Here is an 18,426-nt window from a genome sequence, read left to right as displayed (position 1 = left end):
CCATGCGGCAGCCACTCGGCGCGCCAGAGGGCGGCCATGCCGGCGCAGTCGGCGGGAGGCGGCGCGCCCGCGCCCCGATGGTCGCCGCCGACGACCACCGGCGCGGCAGAGCGGCGGCCGAGAGAGGGAGGGAAGGGGGAAAGGAGGCGACGGTCCACGGCTCACCCTGGGGCGACGGCGGCGACGGAGGAGGCGGCCGGAGCGGAGGAGGCGGTGGCGCGGCTCGGGTCGACGGGGACGGCGGCGCTTCGGCGGTCGGCGACCGAAACGGAGAGGTGGACGAGGTCGGCGAGGATGCGGCGAAGCCGAAGGAGGCGGCGCCGAGGTGGGAGGCGGTCCGGGGCGACGACGGTGGCGGACCGGAGCTCGGCGGCGACGGTGGAGAGAGAGAGCGACGTCGCGAGCTCGAATCCGGCGAGGAGGAAGGGCGGCGAGAGGCGGAAACGGACGGAGGAGGTGCGGGGAGGATTTAAATAGGGTTGGAAGGGGGAGAGGGCGGCCAGAGGGGAAGGAAACCGGCACGGCGTTCTCGGGCTCCATCAATGGCGCCGGCGGGATTAGGGGAGGGTTTCCAAACGAATCCAAGGGAGAGAGGGAGGGAAAATTGGGGGAAAAGGGAGAGGGAATCACGGGGAATAATTCCCCCCTATTTATTTCACGCGGGGACGATGGGATGCGGCGGATTCGGCGGCGGCGGCGGCGCTTGGCGCAGGCGGAGCGGCGGGAGCGGCGGGAGGTCAGGGATGACGGGTGGGCCCCACCCGTCAGCGAGGGTGGCGGGCGTGCCCGCCCGTCAGCGGCGCACGCGCGGGGAGGGGCCGAGTGGGCCGCGGGAAAGAGGAGAGAGGGGGAGAGAAATGGGCCGAGCCGGCCCAAGAGAGGGGGGAACTTTAAGGTTTTTCTTTTTATAAAATCATTTTAACTTTGTTTATTTCTTAACAATTATTATTTATGCTCTGAAAATTCCACGAAAATTTATTTACAAATTTTAGGCTTTTAGGAAATATTCAAAAATCCTCTAAGCCTTGTTTGACTTTTACTTTGCACATTTTAATTTTTGGAGGCTTTCACACGGATTTTAATTATTCTAGGCATAATTTAGAGGATATATTTTAGGGTCGTTTTGGGACGTGACAATTTATACCCGAGAATTACAAGATATGTCCATACCGGACACGATCACTATCTCTAACAAACTCTAAGATACCGTAAGTCTTTGTGGCAGACTTTTGCCCAAACATATCTCTAAGGAAGTTGCATAAAACATCCTAATTAATAGATACAATTGCCTTCTCAGGACTCTATCCATGTGCGGCAATCATCTTGAAGCACCTCAATTCAACCCGATGTCATACACCAAATTATACTGTCGGAATCGGCTGCATCGGCTTACCTAGTCCGACTTAGACCCAGCAGATCCTAATCGTAGCCGATCTGGACTTCAGCCGATTCTTGTTCTGTTCTCGAATCAATCTCTGCCTTCGACTCCACCTCGATCTAGTCTCCTCTTCCGATGCTGATATTACCAAATTTGGTTATTAACAATAGTCCCATTCCCAGCAACCCCATTCCCAGCATCACAGCATTCACAACCAATTCACAGCATCATAGCATTTATATTCCCAGCATCGCAGCATTTATATTCCATCACAACACATGCATTCACAGCCAATTCACAACTCATTCACATTTATATTCCATCACAACACATGCATTCACATCACATATATGTCATTCACATCTATTTTTCTCTCCAAACCGCCGACATGCATCAAAACCTGCAAACTAAGTTATAAATTGGAAAGATTTTATATGTAATTAGAAATGCAAGTATATACAGAGATGAGCTACCTAGGACTTTACTCTAAAGAATTTAATTGTATTACAAAGAATATTTACAAAAATCAAATGTTTGTCGCATATGCATTGCAAATGTTCTGCCATTCCGAGACGAGCTACCTAGAACTTCACTCTAAACATCCCTTTCGGTGACAAGAGATCATCTAGTATGAATTGTGCTATCTCCTCTCTAATGATATCGAAGTTGATTTCCGGAATCGTTGAAATTTTTTCCTGCATGTTCGGCGCCAAGTTAGTCTACATACTTGTAAAATTGTCGTCCTATGTGTGTATAAACAATTGAAGGACACACCTCAGGGTCGAGCAATGTCACCTTGTCTGCGAAGCTCCTCATGTTATGGCAGACATGGAACCCGCACTGGTCGCCAACTTGTTGACGTATTGGGAAGTCTTTTGTGTGACCGAGTTTCGGATGCCCATCCTTATGCCTCCCGCCACTTGCCACGTATTGGTCCCATGCCTCGTTCAAGGCAGATTTGATGGCCGACCAATCGTATATTTTTGGATTGATATTGGAGTTAAGGTAGTGTACCAAACTCCACTTCGGCATTATTACCAGAAGAATCCAATGACGCCTGCGAAATTAATAAATTGCCAGTTACAAACTACAGTTGTACGCATCACGCATTTGAGTATAAGTATGGTACACGCTTACTGTTGATTGTAGGCACACATAATGAAGTCCTTGTCTTGACGGGCAAATAAGCAGTCCTTGATATAGTCCACCATGTTGGCTCAGTCATTTTTTAGCGTTATCTCATTGACGACAGCTGGATCGAGTAAAACAACATGGGGTGCTTTATGATGGACATGCTTCCAGGTTAACCTACGAGCAAGACAAAAGTCAGGGTAAGCGTAATTTATGGATAGTTACTACCATATCGCGTACCCAGAAATACTTAAAAGGAATAGCACTTAAGGAGGTTGGTGTCGATCGCTCGCACCCTGTAGAGGTCCCATAGATCTTTGAAGTCTACGGCGATGAAGGTAGAAGGCCCGAGGAACGGCTGACTATTGTGCTAGCCCAACATGGAGGTCTCTCTATTCTTCCTCCTTGCATTGGACTTCTCCATGTAGTACCTGTGCAACTCATTGCATGCAGGGCCCTTCTTGAATAAGGCATCGTCTCCGACCAATGGCATGCCCAATGTGAATTCGGCCGGAGGCTTTTGAGCTATTGGCGCCTTGCCAAGATCAAGCTTCTTTGGGGCAAATGGCACCTTTCCTTTTCCTCTCCCCATTCCAGCAGCTTTTCTGCGTGTGTCAAGCTTGGGTGGAGAAGATTTTGCCCTCTTGCTCCTTTTGGCAGGAGGGGGGAGGTGCGGCCTGCTGTCGACCTCCATACCGTCGACCCCAAAATCTGTATCATACTGTAATTGGAGATCTTCATATCTTTATTCAATGGCAGGAGGGAGAGATACAACAGTTGGATGGGGACGCATCGGCGGCGGACGAGAACTTGGCGCTGGCCTTGGAGTTATATTGATCTCAATGCTGTGCTTGGGCCATTGAATAAAGGTCCCACATGCAGCCCCAAGGGTCAGAATCTCGTCATTAGGTGGGTGGGGGATAGTGTAGCCAACCCAATCGGGCTTCACTAAGTCCACCTGAACTTTGGCATTGCCGGCTAGCAGCTGCGCTCCATGCACTTGGGTGTCCGGGGTAGGCTTGAACGCTTGACCCTCTGCAGCAGGAATTGCAAATCCTGGTGTCACCCTAACGACTAGGGTACACGATGTGGGTTCCTGCGATAGATTCATTAGTGTCCTTAGAATATGTTGCAATGTATTGTGGTGCTAATACAATATATGCCTTTTTAAGTTGTTTTTACCGTTATGTGGTCCACCGCAGCGGGGCCTTTAGGCTATTCTGCCGGAGCCTCAGTTGATGCGCAGCTGCTACGCCTCTGCGTGGGGCTCACTTGTACTATGGGACCGGGAGTGGCATCGGTCGACCTATCCCTGATGCGTGCCTCCACCCGAGCCTCCATACCTAAGAGCTCGGTAGTGAGCTCTTCTCTAAGCTCTTCTTTAAGCTCCACCCGAAGTTGGTCCTTAAGGCGTGCAGTTTTCTACGCCTTTGAAAGCTTGTGCTTCTTGTACTGCCACGCGTATTGGGGAAACCCAAACTTCCATGGAACATTGGAGCCAATGCCCCTTGTTCGTCCACGGTGTTCTTCGTTTCCAAACGCTTTCGTGAGGATGTCATCCTCGCGTCTTTGTGAGCAGACCTCTTGGGAGGCATGTCTCTCAGCATTCAGTTCGACCTGGGGTACGGTTAGGATGAGTTAGATGAAGAATAAGATACGACATAATGAAATTTATTCTATGTGTTCAACTTACGATTTTCTGGTACACCGCTTGATCTTTGGGATTTGGGAACAAAAGAGTTCCATCACTATTCTTCTTCACCCTTGCCCTTGCGCAGTTCCATGCCCGCTGGACCGGGATATCAGTAAGCACTTGCGGGGTGTTAGATTCCGCTGCAGCTTCATCCTCCTTGTCCCATTCTTCCTGTTTCCCCGTGTAGGCTCCGGTGCCAAGCCGGTGCGGGTGAAGGTTCCTTGCCTGCAGATCCCGGTAGGCCTGGCTTTTTGCCCGAGACTCTTTCGTTGATTTGGCGGCATGGAACTCATCCCACACGGTTCGGGTGATGAATGGGTATTTCCCAAATGGTTCTGGTTGGGCTGGGTTGAGGACGTACTCCGTGACCAGCGTTGTCTTGAAATTTTTCCAACAATTCCCCATCTTGCGGATAGCCTGCCGCTTGAGTCCTGCCTCGGCCTCTAAAGGGTATTGGAAGCTTTCCTTGAACTGCCTCCAGGCCTCTTCTTTTTCTTCTTGAGGGACCAGATAGATGTGGTCCTTCAGAATAGTGAAGTTCCGCCTCCCTAGGACTCTGCATATCGTAGGGAACTTTTTGACAGCTTTCGTCAGAGCCGTCGGATATCCAACATTGTCCACCTCTGTTATGGTGTAGACTTCCTTAGGAATCTAATTCTGGGTCCTAGGATTCCGGCTCAAAGTAGTCCTAGTAGTAGTCGTCGACATTGGTTCGCCTTGCTGCGACATGTCCTATGTGACTGTTGCACGGGAAGAAAGTACTTTTTAAAAAGTAAATTGCATCTAGACACATTCTCTGATGGTTTGATATACCTCTATCTCCTACCTGCGCCCGCCCCGTCGAAGGATGTCACGTCCCAAAACGACTCTAAAATATATCCTTTAAATTATGCCTAGAATAATTAAAATCCGTGTGTGAAAGCCTCCAAAAATTAAAATGTGCAAAGTAAAAGTCAAATAAGGCTTGGAGGATTTTTGTATATTTCCTAAAAGCCTAAAATGTGTAAATAAATTTTAGTGGAATTTTCAGAGCACAAATAATTTTAGTGGAAGTTAAAAAGGTTTTATAAAAAGAAAAACCCTAAAAGTCCCCCTTCCCTCCCTTGGGCCGGCCCAGCCCATCTCTCCTCTCCCCCCCCCCCTCTCTCTCTCTCTCCTCTCCCCGCGGCCCACTCGGCCTCTCCCCGCGCGCGCGCCGCGGACGGGCGGGCCCGCCCGGCACCCTGACTGACGGGTGGGGCCCACCCATCATCCCCTTCCTCCCGCCGCTCCCGCCACCTTCCCCGTGCCCTAGCGCCGCCGCCGCCGCGAATCCCGCCGCCTCCCGCCGTCCCCGCGTGCAATAAAGTGAGGGGAATCACTCCCCGTGATCCCCTCTCCCTTTCCCCCCATTTTTCCCTCTCTCTCTCGCGTTCAAACGAGCGGATTTGCCCCCGCAAATCTCGCCGGCGCCATTGATGGCGGCCGGACCTCCCGCGCCGATTTCCTTCCCCTCCGGCCGCTCTCTCCCCCTTCCAACCCTATTTAAACCTTCCCCGCGCCTCCCTCGCCCGTTTCCGCCCCTTGCCGCACCGTCTCCCCGCCGGAATCGAGCTCGCGACGTCGCTCTCTCTCTCCGCCGTCGCCGCCGAGCTCCGGTCCGCCGCCGTCGTCGCCCCGGACCGCCTCCCACCTCGGCGCCGCCTCCTTCGGCTTCGCCGCATCCTCGCCGACCTCGTCCACCTCTCTGTTTCGGTCGCCGACCGCCGGAACGCCGTCGACCCCGTCGACCCGAGCCGCGCCACCGCCTTCCTCCGCTCCGGCCGCCTTTTTCGTCGTCGCCGTCGACCTAGGGTGAACCGTGGACCGCCGCCTCTTTTCCCCCTTCCCTTCCCCTCTCTCGGCCGCCGCTCCGCCGTGCCTATGGCCGCCGCCGGCGACCATAGGGGCGCGGGCGCCACCTCCCGCCGGCCGCGCCGAGTGGCCGCCGCGTGGGGCCCGGCCGTCAGCCACCCGTGCCCTCGGGTGCGGCTGACCGTGCGGCCCACGGCGCCGACCGGTGCGAGCCCGGGTGCGCCCGGTCCACCGTGGACTGTGAGGCTGCCGCGTGGGCCCCACTCCCGTGGACCCGGTCCGCGCGCCCCCTCCCCTCGGCTGACGCAATAAACCCTTTTTAAATTAAAATTTAAATGAAGAAATTCGCAAATATTCATTTAAAGAGCATATAAACTTCAAATGGCCATAACTTGGCCATTTGAACTCGGAATTGGACCATTCAAGTCTCTAATTTTTCCTTAAGAAGTCAAGAACCCATTTTTGTGCTTTGTTCCTGCTTGTTATATGGAGTTTATTAGAGTAAAAGCCTTTTCTTTTCCGTTGGTCGTGTAGACGCGGCAGCTTCGGAAGATCCGCTCTTCGTGAAGGTTGAAGCCGACGTTTGGGAAAGTGAGCAAGGCAAGTCACATCATCCTTGAACATATTGAATCCCAGTTTATAAAATTATTTTGATTTAAATTATTGCATTATCGCTTTATTTAAATTCCCGCGTTATCACTGTTTTATCTAGCCATACCTATTTACCTTTGTTATGACCTTATTATTGTTATTGTTATTATTTCCTTGTTCACCCTAGAATAAACAAAACCCCAACTAGTGGACACTCTACTCATGGTACCACTAGTATGATTTTAGGTAGATGCTTCGCTGGTTAATTAGGCAACATTAGGTGGTTTTACAACTCTAGTCTTTGGGAATTTTCTCATCACCTGGACACTATGGAATGGATGGATTATTGTGGAATTGGATTCACACCTCCCCCTCTATTCAAAACCCTCAAAATGGTTTTAGGCTGGGCTCAGGGTGCATGGTTTTGATAGTAGCACCTCGGCCATATAAGGACCGGTCTTCGGGCCTCTGTTGCAAAGCACTACCGTACTTCCACATGTCTAGTGGGTAAGGCTTAGTTTGTGGCTCAGTCTGGTTATAAACAAAAGTACACGGATGGAGATGGACGAAGTCGGGGGTCGATGGACATCTCTAGGACAAATGAAGGCTACACGAGCTGCGGCCCGGTAGTCGAGATGTCATGGCACAGGGCCGGTGTCCTGCTGCTAGGGGCTCAGTCCTGCCTACCTGTCCCGGGGGTTCCGGGCGTAGGTGTGGTTGGGTCGGTACTCTTGTCTATGGCTAGGATGGGTTGGAAACTATGTCATGTCTTCCGTCCGTATACCGTGGTGGTATGTGGCACGTGGTTACACGTGAGGAAGATGTGTCTTGTGGGTAAAGATGTACACCTCTAATCAGAGTATAACCTATTCGAATAGCCGTGCCCTCGGTTATGGGCAAGCCGAGCAATGTACCCAAGTTGGTTGGCTTGGGACGAGCTGGGACCCAGGGTCGGGTTGCCAGTTCGGTCTGAATCATCGTAGGCCTTGGGTTAAGGTAGGTTCGTGTGGGTTCACGGCCTTGATTAATAATATTGTATAGCTCTAGAATCGTGTTTACAAAATAGCTTTGAGCAACTAAGTGTCTTTTAATGCTGTTTACTGCAAACCCTAACCCTTTATATTATAACCCCCTTGTACTCCCTTGCATTTACTCTGCACTTATGGGTGTGTCTTGTTGAGTACGGTGGTTGTACTCAGTCTTGCTCAATTTTTCCCAAACCCAGAAGAGGAGCCCCTGGATGATGAAGGCTTTGGTGTCTAGCTCGTGCCTGCCGTCAAGCGCCTGTGGTCGTCGCCCTAGTCTTCCGCTGTTTCCCGTTTGTCTTTGTGTGTGCTGGGCCTTCACCGCCCATGTAATAAAGTGTCACATCCTGATTTTCGTTTCAGGATTTATAAATTATTTAATAAATTAATAATAGAATTTATATTAAATGTTCATTAATTTACAAGTGAAGTTAAATGTGGGAAATAAAATTTCCTAAATATAAAGCATGGATGGATTTAATTTTTATTAAATTCTCCATGGTTAATTATACTCTCTGGAATTTTCTCGGATTTTTCGGAGCTCAATTCCTATTTTTTTAATCTTACAAAGAGCATTTCAGTGATTAATTTAATTGGAAAAGTATTTAAAATCACCTTTACCTTTTCGGGCCGAATTAGGAAAAGTCCTCTCACTCTCGGCCCAGTCTCCTCTCAGCCTGCAGCCCTTTTCCTCTCTTTCCCGAAGTCTGCTTTTGTCCCTCCTTTAATCAGTCTTTGGAAGTAGAAGCCCAGCAGAAAGTCTACTTTCCCTCCCTGGCACTGTTCATCTTCCAGCTCTGGACAGAGCCGAGCCGCCCGTGCTGTGCCCTGTGCCGCCGCCTCTTCCTTCCAAATCTCGCCTCCCCGTTGCTCCTTTTTCCAATTTAGTTGAGGGGAAATATTCCTCTTATCCTCCTCTATCTTTACCCCCCAAAAATCGGAGCAAATCGTTGAGTATCTTATCCGAATCAAACTCGTTTTCGAGTTTATCTCCAAAACCGAGTTTTTGATTTCCCGGATCGATTTCTTGCGGGAGGAGTCCGATCTCTTCAATCCAAGGCTATAAATAGGACCCCCTAGTCCTCCTCTTTCGTTTGCCCCCTCTCCCGTGGTCTCCCGTGCCTCGTAGCGCCGCCGCCACGTGCTCCACCCCGTCGCCGCCGCCGGCCATCTCCGGTGCCGCCGCGCCGCCGTCTCCATCGTCGTCGCCGGTCGCCGTCACCACCGTTGGGTGCGCCGTGGTGAGGGGAAGCTCGGCCACCCTTCCTTTTCCGTCGCCGGTCATCGGAGCTCCGCCGCCCCGTGAACCCGAGCCGTGCCGCCGCTAGACCTCGTCGCCGGCCGTCGTCGTTCGTCGTTTGGCACGAGGGTGAGTATCGTTGGGTTCGTCTCGTCGTCCTCTACGTGTTCATGTCCTCCAAATCCGCAGCCGGTCGCTCTATCTCCGGCGAGGTCGCCATCTTGGTCCGGCCATTGATGATGTCATCATGACGTCATCATCTTCTCCTTTTCCAGTTTTTTCTAATAGATTAAATCTTCGGAAATTCATAACTAAATCATCGTAACTCGGTTTTGAGTGGTTCAAGTTGCTAAATTCATCTAAAATCATGATCTACATGTTTGTTTACTTTATATGTACTGTTTATTTGGTTTTTATTAGTCTTTTTCTTCGTTTTGCGTGTTAGCTTGTCGTTTCCGTCGTTGCGAAGGTTCGTGAAGTGCGTCGGAAGTGATCAAGAAGATTACTTGAAGACCGATTATTGCAAGGCAAGTCACACAGATCCTAAACACAATCCTTTGAGCATGTTGATCCTATATTTAAATTCTCTATTTATTTCAACTGTGCATTTATTTTCGAATGTCACCGGGTGGTGTGAACTTATTCCTTTGTTATGGCCAATTTGCATTGATTACTTTATTCCTTGATACCTTGGGTTATTATAACTTGACTAGTTGGGCTTTATATATTGGTTCAGCTAGATATTAGTTATGATTGCTTAGCCATGCTTAGAAACATTAGCACACTATTGGGATAACTTATGACTCACTATTATTTAAGGATGGCTTAATGATAGTTCACGATGGTTAATCGTGATTGGTTGATTAATTACTTGCCAACTAAAACTTGATAATGGTGGGTTGTGAGCACATGGTTTTGAGAGTCGTGCTCATGACAATTAAGGACCAGTTCACGAGCTACTGTTGTGAAACATTTATCGTGCCAACCACAAGCCAGCGTGGGCAACGGCTTTATCTTTTGTGTAGCGTGATTCATTATAGTGCGCCAGACTGAGAAGTGGCGAGAAGTCCACGGGGGTCGCTGGGGAGTCCATGCCTTGTTTATAAGGGGGTGATTATGATCCAGGAAAGGTGCGCTGTAATGGGTTAGGTTGTGCAAGGGGTATTGTCACAACTCCTTTCCGAGGTACCGTGGTGGTATTGAGGCACATGGTGACATGATGAGGGGTTGTGTCTTGTGGGTACAGTGGTACACCTCTGGCCAGAGTAAAACTATTCGAATAGCCGTGCCCGCGGTTATGGGCGGGTTGAGCAATGTTTTTCGTGATTAGTCTCACACCTCTCACAATAATTATGGATGTTATACCTGGTAATAATTTGCTTAGCTCCTGGTTTGGAGTTAGATCTGTACAGCCGGGTATGGTTGTTCAGGATGGTTGGGCCTGTGCAGCATGGGTGTGCTGTTCAGTGTTGATTAAAATTTTTAATTAATTACTCTACTGTTTTACTACTCTTAACTCTTTGCTAAATGCTGCTTTCGCAAATGAGCCTATATTATGCCATCCTTTGGTATCCTTGTGCACTTGCATATTTGCTGTGTGGCTTGTTGAGTATGTCATATGCTCATTCTTGCAATAATCAATCAAACCTCAGTTGAAGATAAAGGATCCAGAAGGAGAAGACGTTTGGCTTATACCCCAGTTGAGCTGCCTGTGGGAGTGGAGCTGAAGCCATCGCTAGACCGTTAATTCCGCTGCTGTTTTCTTTTCTTTTGTAAGTGTGTAACGTTATTATTATGATGGATTTGTATATTAAATTGTCAGTTTGTGTACCTCGGCTGATTCCTGGACGAGGATTTTATGCACAAATAAGTTCGGAAATTACTAGTGAATTTCCGGGCGTGACATAAAGTAACTATTCACGCTTCTGCTTGATAAACTCTGAAATGTATCAACTTTTGGTGTACCTTGCCTCCTGGGACAAGGAATAATACACGCACGTAAGGAATGCCCATTGGGTTATTTCCGGTTGTGACAAAGGAACACGAGCATCCATGCTCAACAAGGCTGGAGCAGCTGGGAACTCGACCTCGACATCAGTATCCCACTCGAACTTGCTATCAATGTCACTACCATAAGATAGTGGCAACAGTAGCAAGTTCCAGTGGGATACGGATGTCGAGGTCGAGATCCCATATTCTCCGGCCTTGAGGAACATGGATGTTACATATCTGCTGACGAGGAGGACACAGATAGAACACACAGGCAACCAAAACCCTTCCTATCCTTAGATTGCATCCAAGATCCCTAACGTTATCGTCAGCAAACTCCTAGATTGCGTCCAAGATCATTTCGTTAGGGAACCCTTTCCCATAGATACAACAACCAGCTTTGGATACTGAATTTATGGGAATGGGGTTCCCTAAAGAAATGACCTTGAAAGCAATCTAGGATATTGGTAATGATAACAGATTTCTAGACATGTCTTATTTGAACGAAATGTTCTGTTTACCAATTTGTCTTGGTCGGTACCGTGCAGGCAGTAACCCGACCAAACTAGATTTGGCAACCGGAACACTTCGTATTCTCCTAAATGCCATAATTTCACTAACTTCATTTAATAACAGGCCTATGCATATCCATCCCATTTCCCTCAAAATCACCCAAAACAGCCCATAGTACACAAGTCATGACATGTAATAAGTTTGGCCTCAGTTTTGCTCATTTTCTTTCCTAAAAAAAACAACAAGTGTAGATGGTCTGTTCTTGTTGAAAAAACCCAAAAAGAACAAGTGTAGATGGTATGTTGTTATGCGTTAAAACCCCACATTTAAACCTAAACAAGAACCAGAGTGAGGCTGGCCCAAAAATGCATCCATTTTTGCAAAACATCCCTTACTGCCACTCCTCCCAAAAAAATGAACAAGAGTAGATGGTCTGTTCTTATTGACAAAACCCAAAACTCACAAGTGTATAGGGTCTGTTCTTATGCATTAAAAACCCACATTTAAACCTAAACAAGAACAAGAGTGAGGCCAGCCCAAAAATGCATCAATTTTTGTAAAACATCCAATACTACCACTCCTCCCAAAAAAAATGAACAAGTGTAGATGGTCTGTTCTTATTGACAAAACCCAAAAATCACAAGTGTATACGGTCTGTTCTTATGCATTAAAAACCCACATTTAAACATAAACAAGAACAAGAGTGAGGCCGGCCCAAAAATGCATCCATTTTGCAAAACATCCCATACTACCACTCCCCCCCCTAAAAAAATGAACAAGTGTCTGTTCTTATTGAAAAAACCCAAAAATCAGGAGTGTATAGGGTCTGTTCTTGAGCAATCATCATTGGCCATTCATCACAAATACATCCATCACAGCCCCCACAGCATCCCAACATGGCATTTCCCCCAAAAATCACAAATTAATTCCATCACAGCCCACTGCATCCCAACATGGCATTTTCCCCAAAAATCACAAATTAATTCCATCACAGCCCACTGCATCCCAACATGGCATCACAGCCCACTACATCACAATATCTACACACATGGCATTTCAAAGGAGAAGAGGGAAGACATGCATTCCAGGGAGAAGAAGAGGCAACGTCGGTGTTGACGACGACGGCTGGGCTCGGGGTCGACGTGGCCTCTGGATCTTGTAGGTGGCGGTGTGCAGACTTGGTGTAGAGGAAGCCGGCGGACTTGGAGAGGACTTGGCATCGATCTTGAGGACTTGGCGGAGAGGAAGCCGGCGGCGGCGGACTTGGAGCGGAGGCCGGTGGCGGCGGTCTTGGGCATGGAGGACGCGGACTTGGAGAGGAGGCCGGCGGCAGTGGTCTTGGGCATGGAGGAGGCGCTAGCGGTCAGGGAGGCCGGATCCACAAGGGCTCATGGACGACGAGGAAGGAGGAGGCCACGGTCAGTGAATCGAGAGGGCGACGGCGGTGTCGAGGAGGAGGAGGCGGCGGCGGCGTCGAGGAGGAGAAGGCGGTGGCGGCGGTGGATCTGAGAGAGTGAGAAAGTGAGAGAGAGTAAGAGGCAGCGGCGGCGGAGAGAGTAAGGACCTGTGGATGAGGATTGACTAAGTAAACCCTAGTCAATCCTCATCTCTATCGGGCAAAGTACTATACCTGATGCGGATGACACTCATCCGTAACGGGCGCTATTTGTAAGCCCGATACGGATGACACTCATCTGTGATGGGCATTAGTACTAAGCCCGATTGAGATGATTACATCTCTATCGGGCATGGTACTAAAGCCCGTCACAGATAACTTATTAAAATAGTTTTAAAATGATGTTAAAATTATAAAATTAATATTTAAGTAATACAATAATTTATAATCACGTATAATTAAAAATGTCTTATTTACATAGTTTAAAATTCCTATTAATTTTTTAAAATTCATATAATTAACAAATGCCTTCCTCACATATAATTTAAAATTCATATAATTAACAAATACCTTCCTCGCATATAGTTTAAAATTCCTATTATTTTTAACAAATGTCTTATTTACATAGTTTAAAATTCCTATTAATTTTTAAAAATCATATAATTGACAATTAGTTTTCTCACATCTAGTTTAAAATTCCTAACAATTTTTTAAAACCACATAATTAACAAATCCATTTCTTCAAAGAGTTTTAAATCGTAATTAACTGGAATGGCATGAAACATATGCAATTCATTCATTAAGGCTCCAATACAAATTAAATACATCATTACTGATACCAATTTGGAAATTGCATTACTACAAAGACTTCATTTATAGTGATATGCATTCCGAATGGTCTGAACGAACGTACGCCACTTCATCTTCGAGATCATCGTCAAGGTCGATCTAAGGTCTCACATGAAGATTCTTGTTGTATTCTTCTTCATCGACGACGTTGTCCACCCCCACAATTCTTCACTTGCCATCCCTAATGACGTGCATCTTCTTGTTTGCGGGGTCTTTTATGTAGAAAATCTGTTCGACCTGCTTCGCTAGTACGAATGGTTCGTCTGCGTATCCAACCTTAGCCAGGTCCACTAAGGTGAATCCTTCACCCAACTGCAATGAAACAACGGGACTTTGAAGTTCAGGTAGTTCAGCTCCCATATCTGCTCTATGCGGCCGTAGTATGTGCTTGATCTAGCCTGATCCTGATATGCATCTATACGGACTCCACTGTTTTGCACTGTGCTTTTCTCATCTTGTGTGACGGTGTAAAATGTGTATCCATTGATATCGTACCCTTGCCATGTGTCAACATCCCAAGATGGACCCCTTGCCAACCTTTGTAATATCTCACTTGCGCCATCGGTCGACCATGCTACACGATCCTTGAACCATTCATTGAAGCAAGAACCATGTTCTCTGTTGATCCAAATATCTGATCGACCAATATTGTCCCGTCGGACCTTCGCTAAATGCTCATCAAAGTATGGGGTTACTTCAACCATATGTTGCAGCACTGCGAAACGAGCCTGCACGTACGAAGCTTGATTGGAAACAATTCTTTTTCTGCCAGTTGTGCCGACACCTGCAACCTTCCTTCGTGGCGAGACGCAGGAACTCCGATAGGATCAATCTCGGCCATGTAATCGATACAGAACTCAATGGCCTCCTCGGTCGTGTAACCTTCAATGATGCTCCCCTCTGGTTTTGCTCTGTTCCGAACATACGACTTCAGAATTCCCATGTACCTCTCGAACGGCCACATTTTTCTCATAAAAGCTGGCCCATATATTTTTGTTTGCTTCACTGGGTGAACAGTGAGATGAACCATGATATTGAACAAAGCTAGTGGAAAATACATCTCCAAGTGACATAGGGTACTGACAATATCGGCTTGCAACCCATCTAAGTCTTCTGGATCTATAATCTTCTGACCGATTACATTGAAGAAGGCACAAAGCCGTTGGATCGTGTGACGGACTTGTGGTGGTAGAATGCCTCTGATAGCAACTGGCAATATCTTTGTGATTAGCATGTGGTAATCGTGAGACTTCATTCCAACCAGTTTTAGATCCTCCAATTTAACGTACGTACTTATTCTCACACAATAGCCTGAAGGAACTTTAATATATGCCAGACATGATAGCATTGCTATCTTCTCATCATTCGACAATGTGTGGCAAGCTGGTGGGAGGTACACTCTTCCTGTCTTCTCATCCGTAACAGGCTGAAGTTCACTACGAATGTTCATCTCCTGTAGATCAAGACGCGCATTCAACCCGTCCTTTGTCTTGCCAGGCATATTCAGCAATAGCCCCAGCAAGCTATCGCACACATTCTTCTCTACGTGCATCAGATCAATGCAATGATTGATCTCAAGATCTTTCCAATAAGGTAGCCGCCAAAATATGGATTTTTTTCCACATCCTCTTCTTGTCCTCATTGCTATGTTTTCTTTTCTTCCCAAACTCATTAGTAATGTCCTTCACCATGTTGTATACCTGATCTCCGAACAAATCCTCAGGGGCAGACCCAAGTTCTTTCTTACCATTGAAAATTTTCTTCTTTCTTCTAAAGGCATGCCATAGGGGGAGTCATCTCCTATGACCCATGTAAACCATATTTCTTGATTTCTTCAGCCACCTACTACGTGTATGTTCCATACAGTCAGAGCATGCCTTCTTTCCTTTCACGATTTGTCCAGAAATATTACCCAGTGCGGGACATTAATGGTGCAGAACAATAGAACTCGTAGCGTGAAGTTATCCTGACCATATGCATCCCAAGTTTCCACACCCTCTTTCCACAGAATTTCAAGGTCATCGATATCATTGCCGGGTTGTCTTGGACCATGGATTAACAAGTACAACATAATATATTTTCTTTTGAAGCACAACCATAACGGGAGGTTATAGTTCGCAATAAGAACTGGCCAAGTGTTGTGAGAACTGCTCATGTCTCCGAAAGGATTCATGCCATCCGTACACAAACATATCCTCATGTTTCTGGGGTCGGTAGCAAAGTCTTTGTGCTTTCGATCGATATTCCTCCATTGAATCGAATCCGCAGGGTGTCTTAGCAAACCGTCATTCCTTCTCTCTGTGGCATGCCAACGTACTAACTTTGCTTCGTTGGGGTTGGCAAATATTCTCTTGAAACGATCAATGATTGGTAGATACCATACAACCTTCGTCGGACCACCCCGCTTTGAATTCTTTCCCTTCCCCGCGCTCTTCTTTCGCTTGTATCGAGAAGCCTTGTAGACAGGACAAGCATCTAAGTCCACGTATTGCTTGTGGTACAATATGTAGTCGTTTGGACATGCGTGAATTCTCTGGAGCTCTAACCCTAGGGGACGCATAACCTGTTTTGCTTCATATGTCGTCTCGGGCAATGTGTTCTCCTGAGAAAGCATGTCCTTCAGTATTCCCAAAAGTTCTATAAAACTCTTGTCTGTCCATCCACTACTAGCCTTCAACTTCATTAGGTCTAATGTTGCTGACAATTTGGTGTGCTTTGGCTTGCATCCGGCGTATAGAGGAGTCTCCAAGTCACTGACCAACCTGCTGAACTTCATGGAATCTCTCTCGTTCATAGCTGGGTCATCAGCGTCACGTAACATGTCTTGCAGCAGATCAGGGTCCACATCAACCATTTCACCGCCCAATAGAGATGGGACAAACATGTCATGCTCTTCTTCATCTCCTTCTTCATGATTGTCTGCACCATTTCCATCTACAGTTGCACCATCAGTATCCGAATCTTGCTCTCCATACTTCACCCAACATGTGTAACTCTCCATGAATCCCCGGCATATCAAGTGAGCGTGTACTTCCTTTCATCTTCCCACAAAATCTCATTCCTGCAATCACTACATGGACAACACATGCACTTGTCGTTTCTTCTTATCCTATCCTCCTCCGCGGCTTTCATAAAACTTAATATGCCATCTTTATACTCCTTGTACTGACGCATCAAGCCAGTCATGTACATCCAACTTCGATCCATCGCTGAAAAATGAATAAAATATTAGTTAACATACTACTCAATTAATAAGAAATTATCAATACCTTTTTACTTACTTTTATGATTTTTCCTGTTCTTCTTTGGAAAAAAAATGTCAAAAATTCACCTCCTTCAATCTCCCACCAAAATAGTGAACAGTGGGATAACTTCAGACAACAGTCGGGTGGACTATTTATAGTGTGCAAAATATATCTCAATCGGGCCAAAGATACGACATCTCTAACGGGCGGACAGTCATCTCTAACGGGCATAAATAAAAGCCCGACACCGATAAGAGTCATCGGTGACGAGCATTAAGGCCATCTCAATCGGGCCTTTTTTTGGAGCCCGTCACCGATGACACTCATCTGTGACGGGCTCAGTATCAGGGCCCGATTGAGATAGTGGAGGTCATCTCAATCGGGCCTAACTCTGAGCCCGTCACAGATGAGTGTCATCGGTGACGGGCTATATGTACTTGGGCCCCGATTATGTCTGTACGAGTACATTTACAACGGAGTATTTTTAAGCCTGATTGAGATAACTTCGTTCTGACGGCCCAAGAAGTCTAGGCATATGTTCGCTCGTCACAGAGGGCCGGATCTGTACTAGTGACAATTAGTTTAAGTTAGCTGCATTCAATATTTTATATGAGGAAGTACCATTTTATTGAGAACATCACAAAGTGTCAAACAGCAAAAATATGACCTATTTATACAAGTGAACGAAATACAGCTTCGTCGGAATATTCATAACTATATATACCGCATATTCTTCTCTCTATCTATTATTTTCATGTGTTCTGTTGCTTTGCTATAACGAAGAGTTTCGTCCTTTGATAAATCGGAGAGGGAAAAAATGGATAAGTGTTTTCGAAAAAGAAAAACAGAGAAATGTTGCATCGCCGTTTGCAAAATGCCAAGTCAACAGCAGCATACAGAATTTTGAGTCAACTGCAATAAATGCATAGCCCCATAGTATCGCTTATGCTAGCCGAATTTTAAATTTAAAACTTAATTTTTTTGATTTTGTAGTTTTTTTATCGAAGTTTATTTTACACATCGGACACTAGAAACATGTATATACAAGTCTTACCCATAAATTTCTTTTTTGTTGTTAATATGCGGTTCGGATTAACATATGCATAAGCAAAATAAGTCCACTTTGACTCTCTCTCCAATCTAATTCGTATCTCTCAACCAGAATACTAATATCTTAGCCCTAGCTATTCAAACCGGTGCAATTTAACTGCTAAGACAGTACAACCCCTGTCCGGCATCGATGGTTACCACCGCCGCCCGCCGCCTCAGGCCACTGCCACCGCTCCTTCCTCACCACTGCTGATGGGGGAGAAGGTAGGAAGAGAGACAGAGAGGAAGTGAGTATGACAAGTGGGCCACAGTATTTTTTTCTCTCTAGTCACTTACATTTGGCCCACTTCTACGTTGTGACTGGGTTGCCACGTCAGCAAGGGTTGACCAAGCCAACAAGCCACGTCAGCAAAAAACCGCTCTCAAAACCGTTGAGGAAGTCAAATTACAATATATCTGGTGTTGCAGTTAAGGGGTAAGATTGGAGCAGTAC

General features: G+C 46.8%; 2 long non-coding RNA genes across 2 annotated transcripts; one reads left to right on the top strand and one right to left on the bottom strand.

Moving 5' to 3' along the window:
• Positions 1-1,832: 1,832 nt before the first annotated feature.
• LOC107281722 (uncharacterized) lies at positions 1,833-2,643 on the bottom strand. Its single transcript, XR_001547482.2, has 3 exons — positions 2,516-2,643; positions 2,174-2,435; positions 1,833-2,073 (listed from the first exon to the last, which is right to left on the bottom strand). It is a non-coding gene; the product is annotated as an uncharacterized lncRNA (long non-coding RNA).
• Positions 2,644-8,405: 5,762 nt separating this feature from the next.
• LOC136357178 (uncharacterized) lies at positions 8,406-10,815 on the top strand. The gene is made up of 3 exons (XR_010742355.1): positions 8,406-9,020; positions 9,337-9,418; positions 10,544-10,815. It is a non-coding gene; the product is annotated as an uncharacterized lncRNA (long non-coding RNA).
• Positions 10,816-18,426: the final 7,611 nt, after the last annotated feature.

The sequence above is a fragment of the Oryza sativa genome, chromosome 7 (assembly GCF_034140825.1).
Source record: "Oryza sativa Japonica Group chromosome 7, ASM3414082v1".
Lineage (NCBI taxonomy): Eukaryota > Viridiplantae > Streptophyta > Magnoliopsida > Poales > Poaceae > Oryza > Oryza sativa.
The sequence above is the reverse complement of the archived record's forward strand: the minus strand, read 5'-3'. Positions and strand labels throughout refer to the sequence as shown.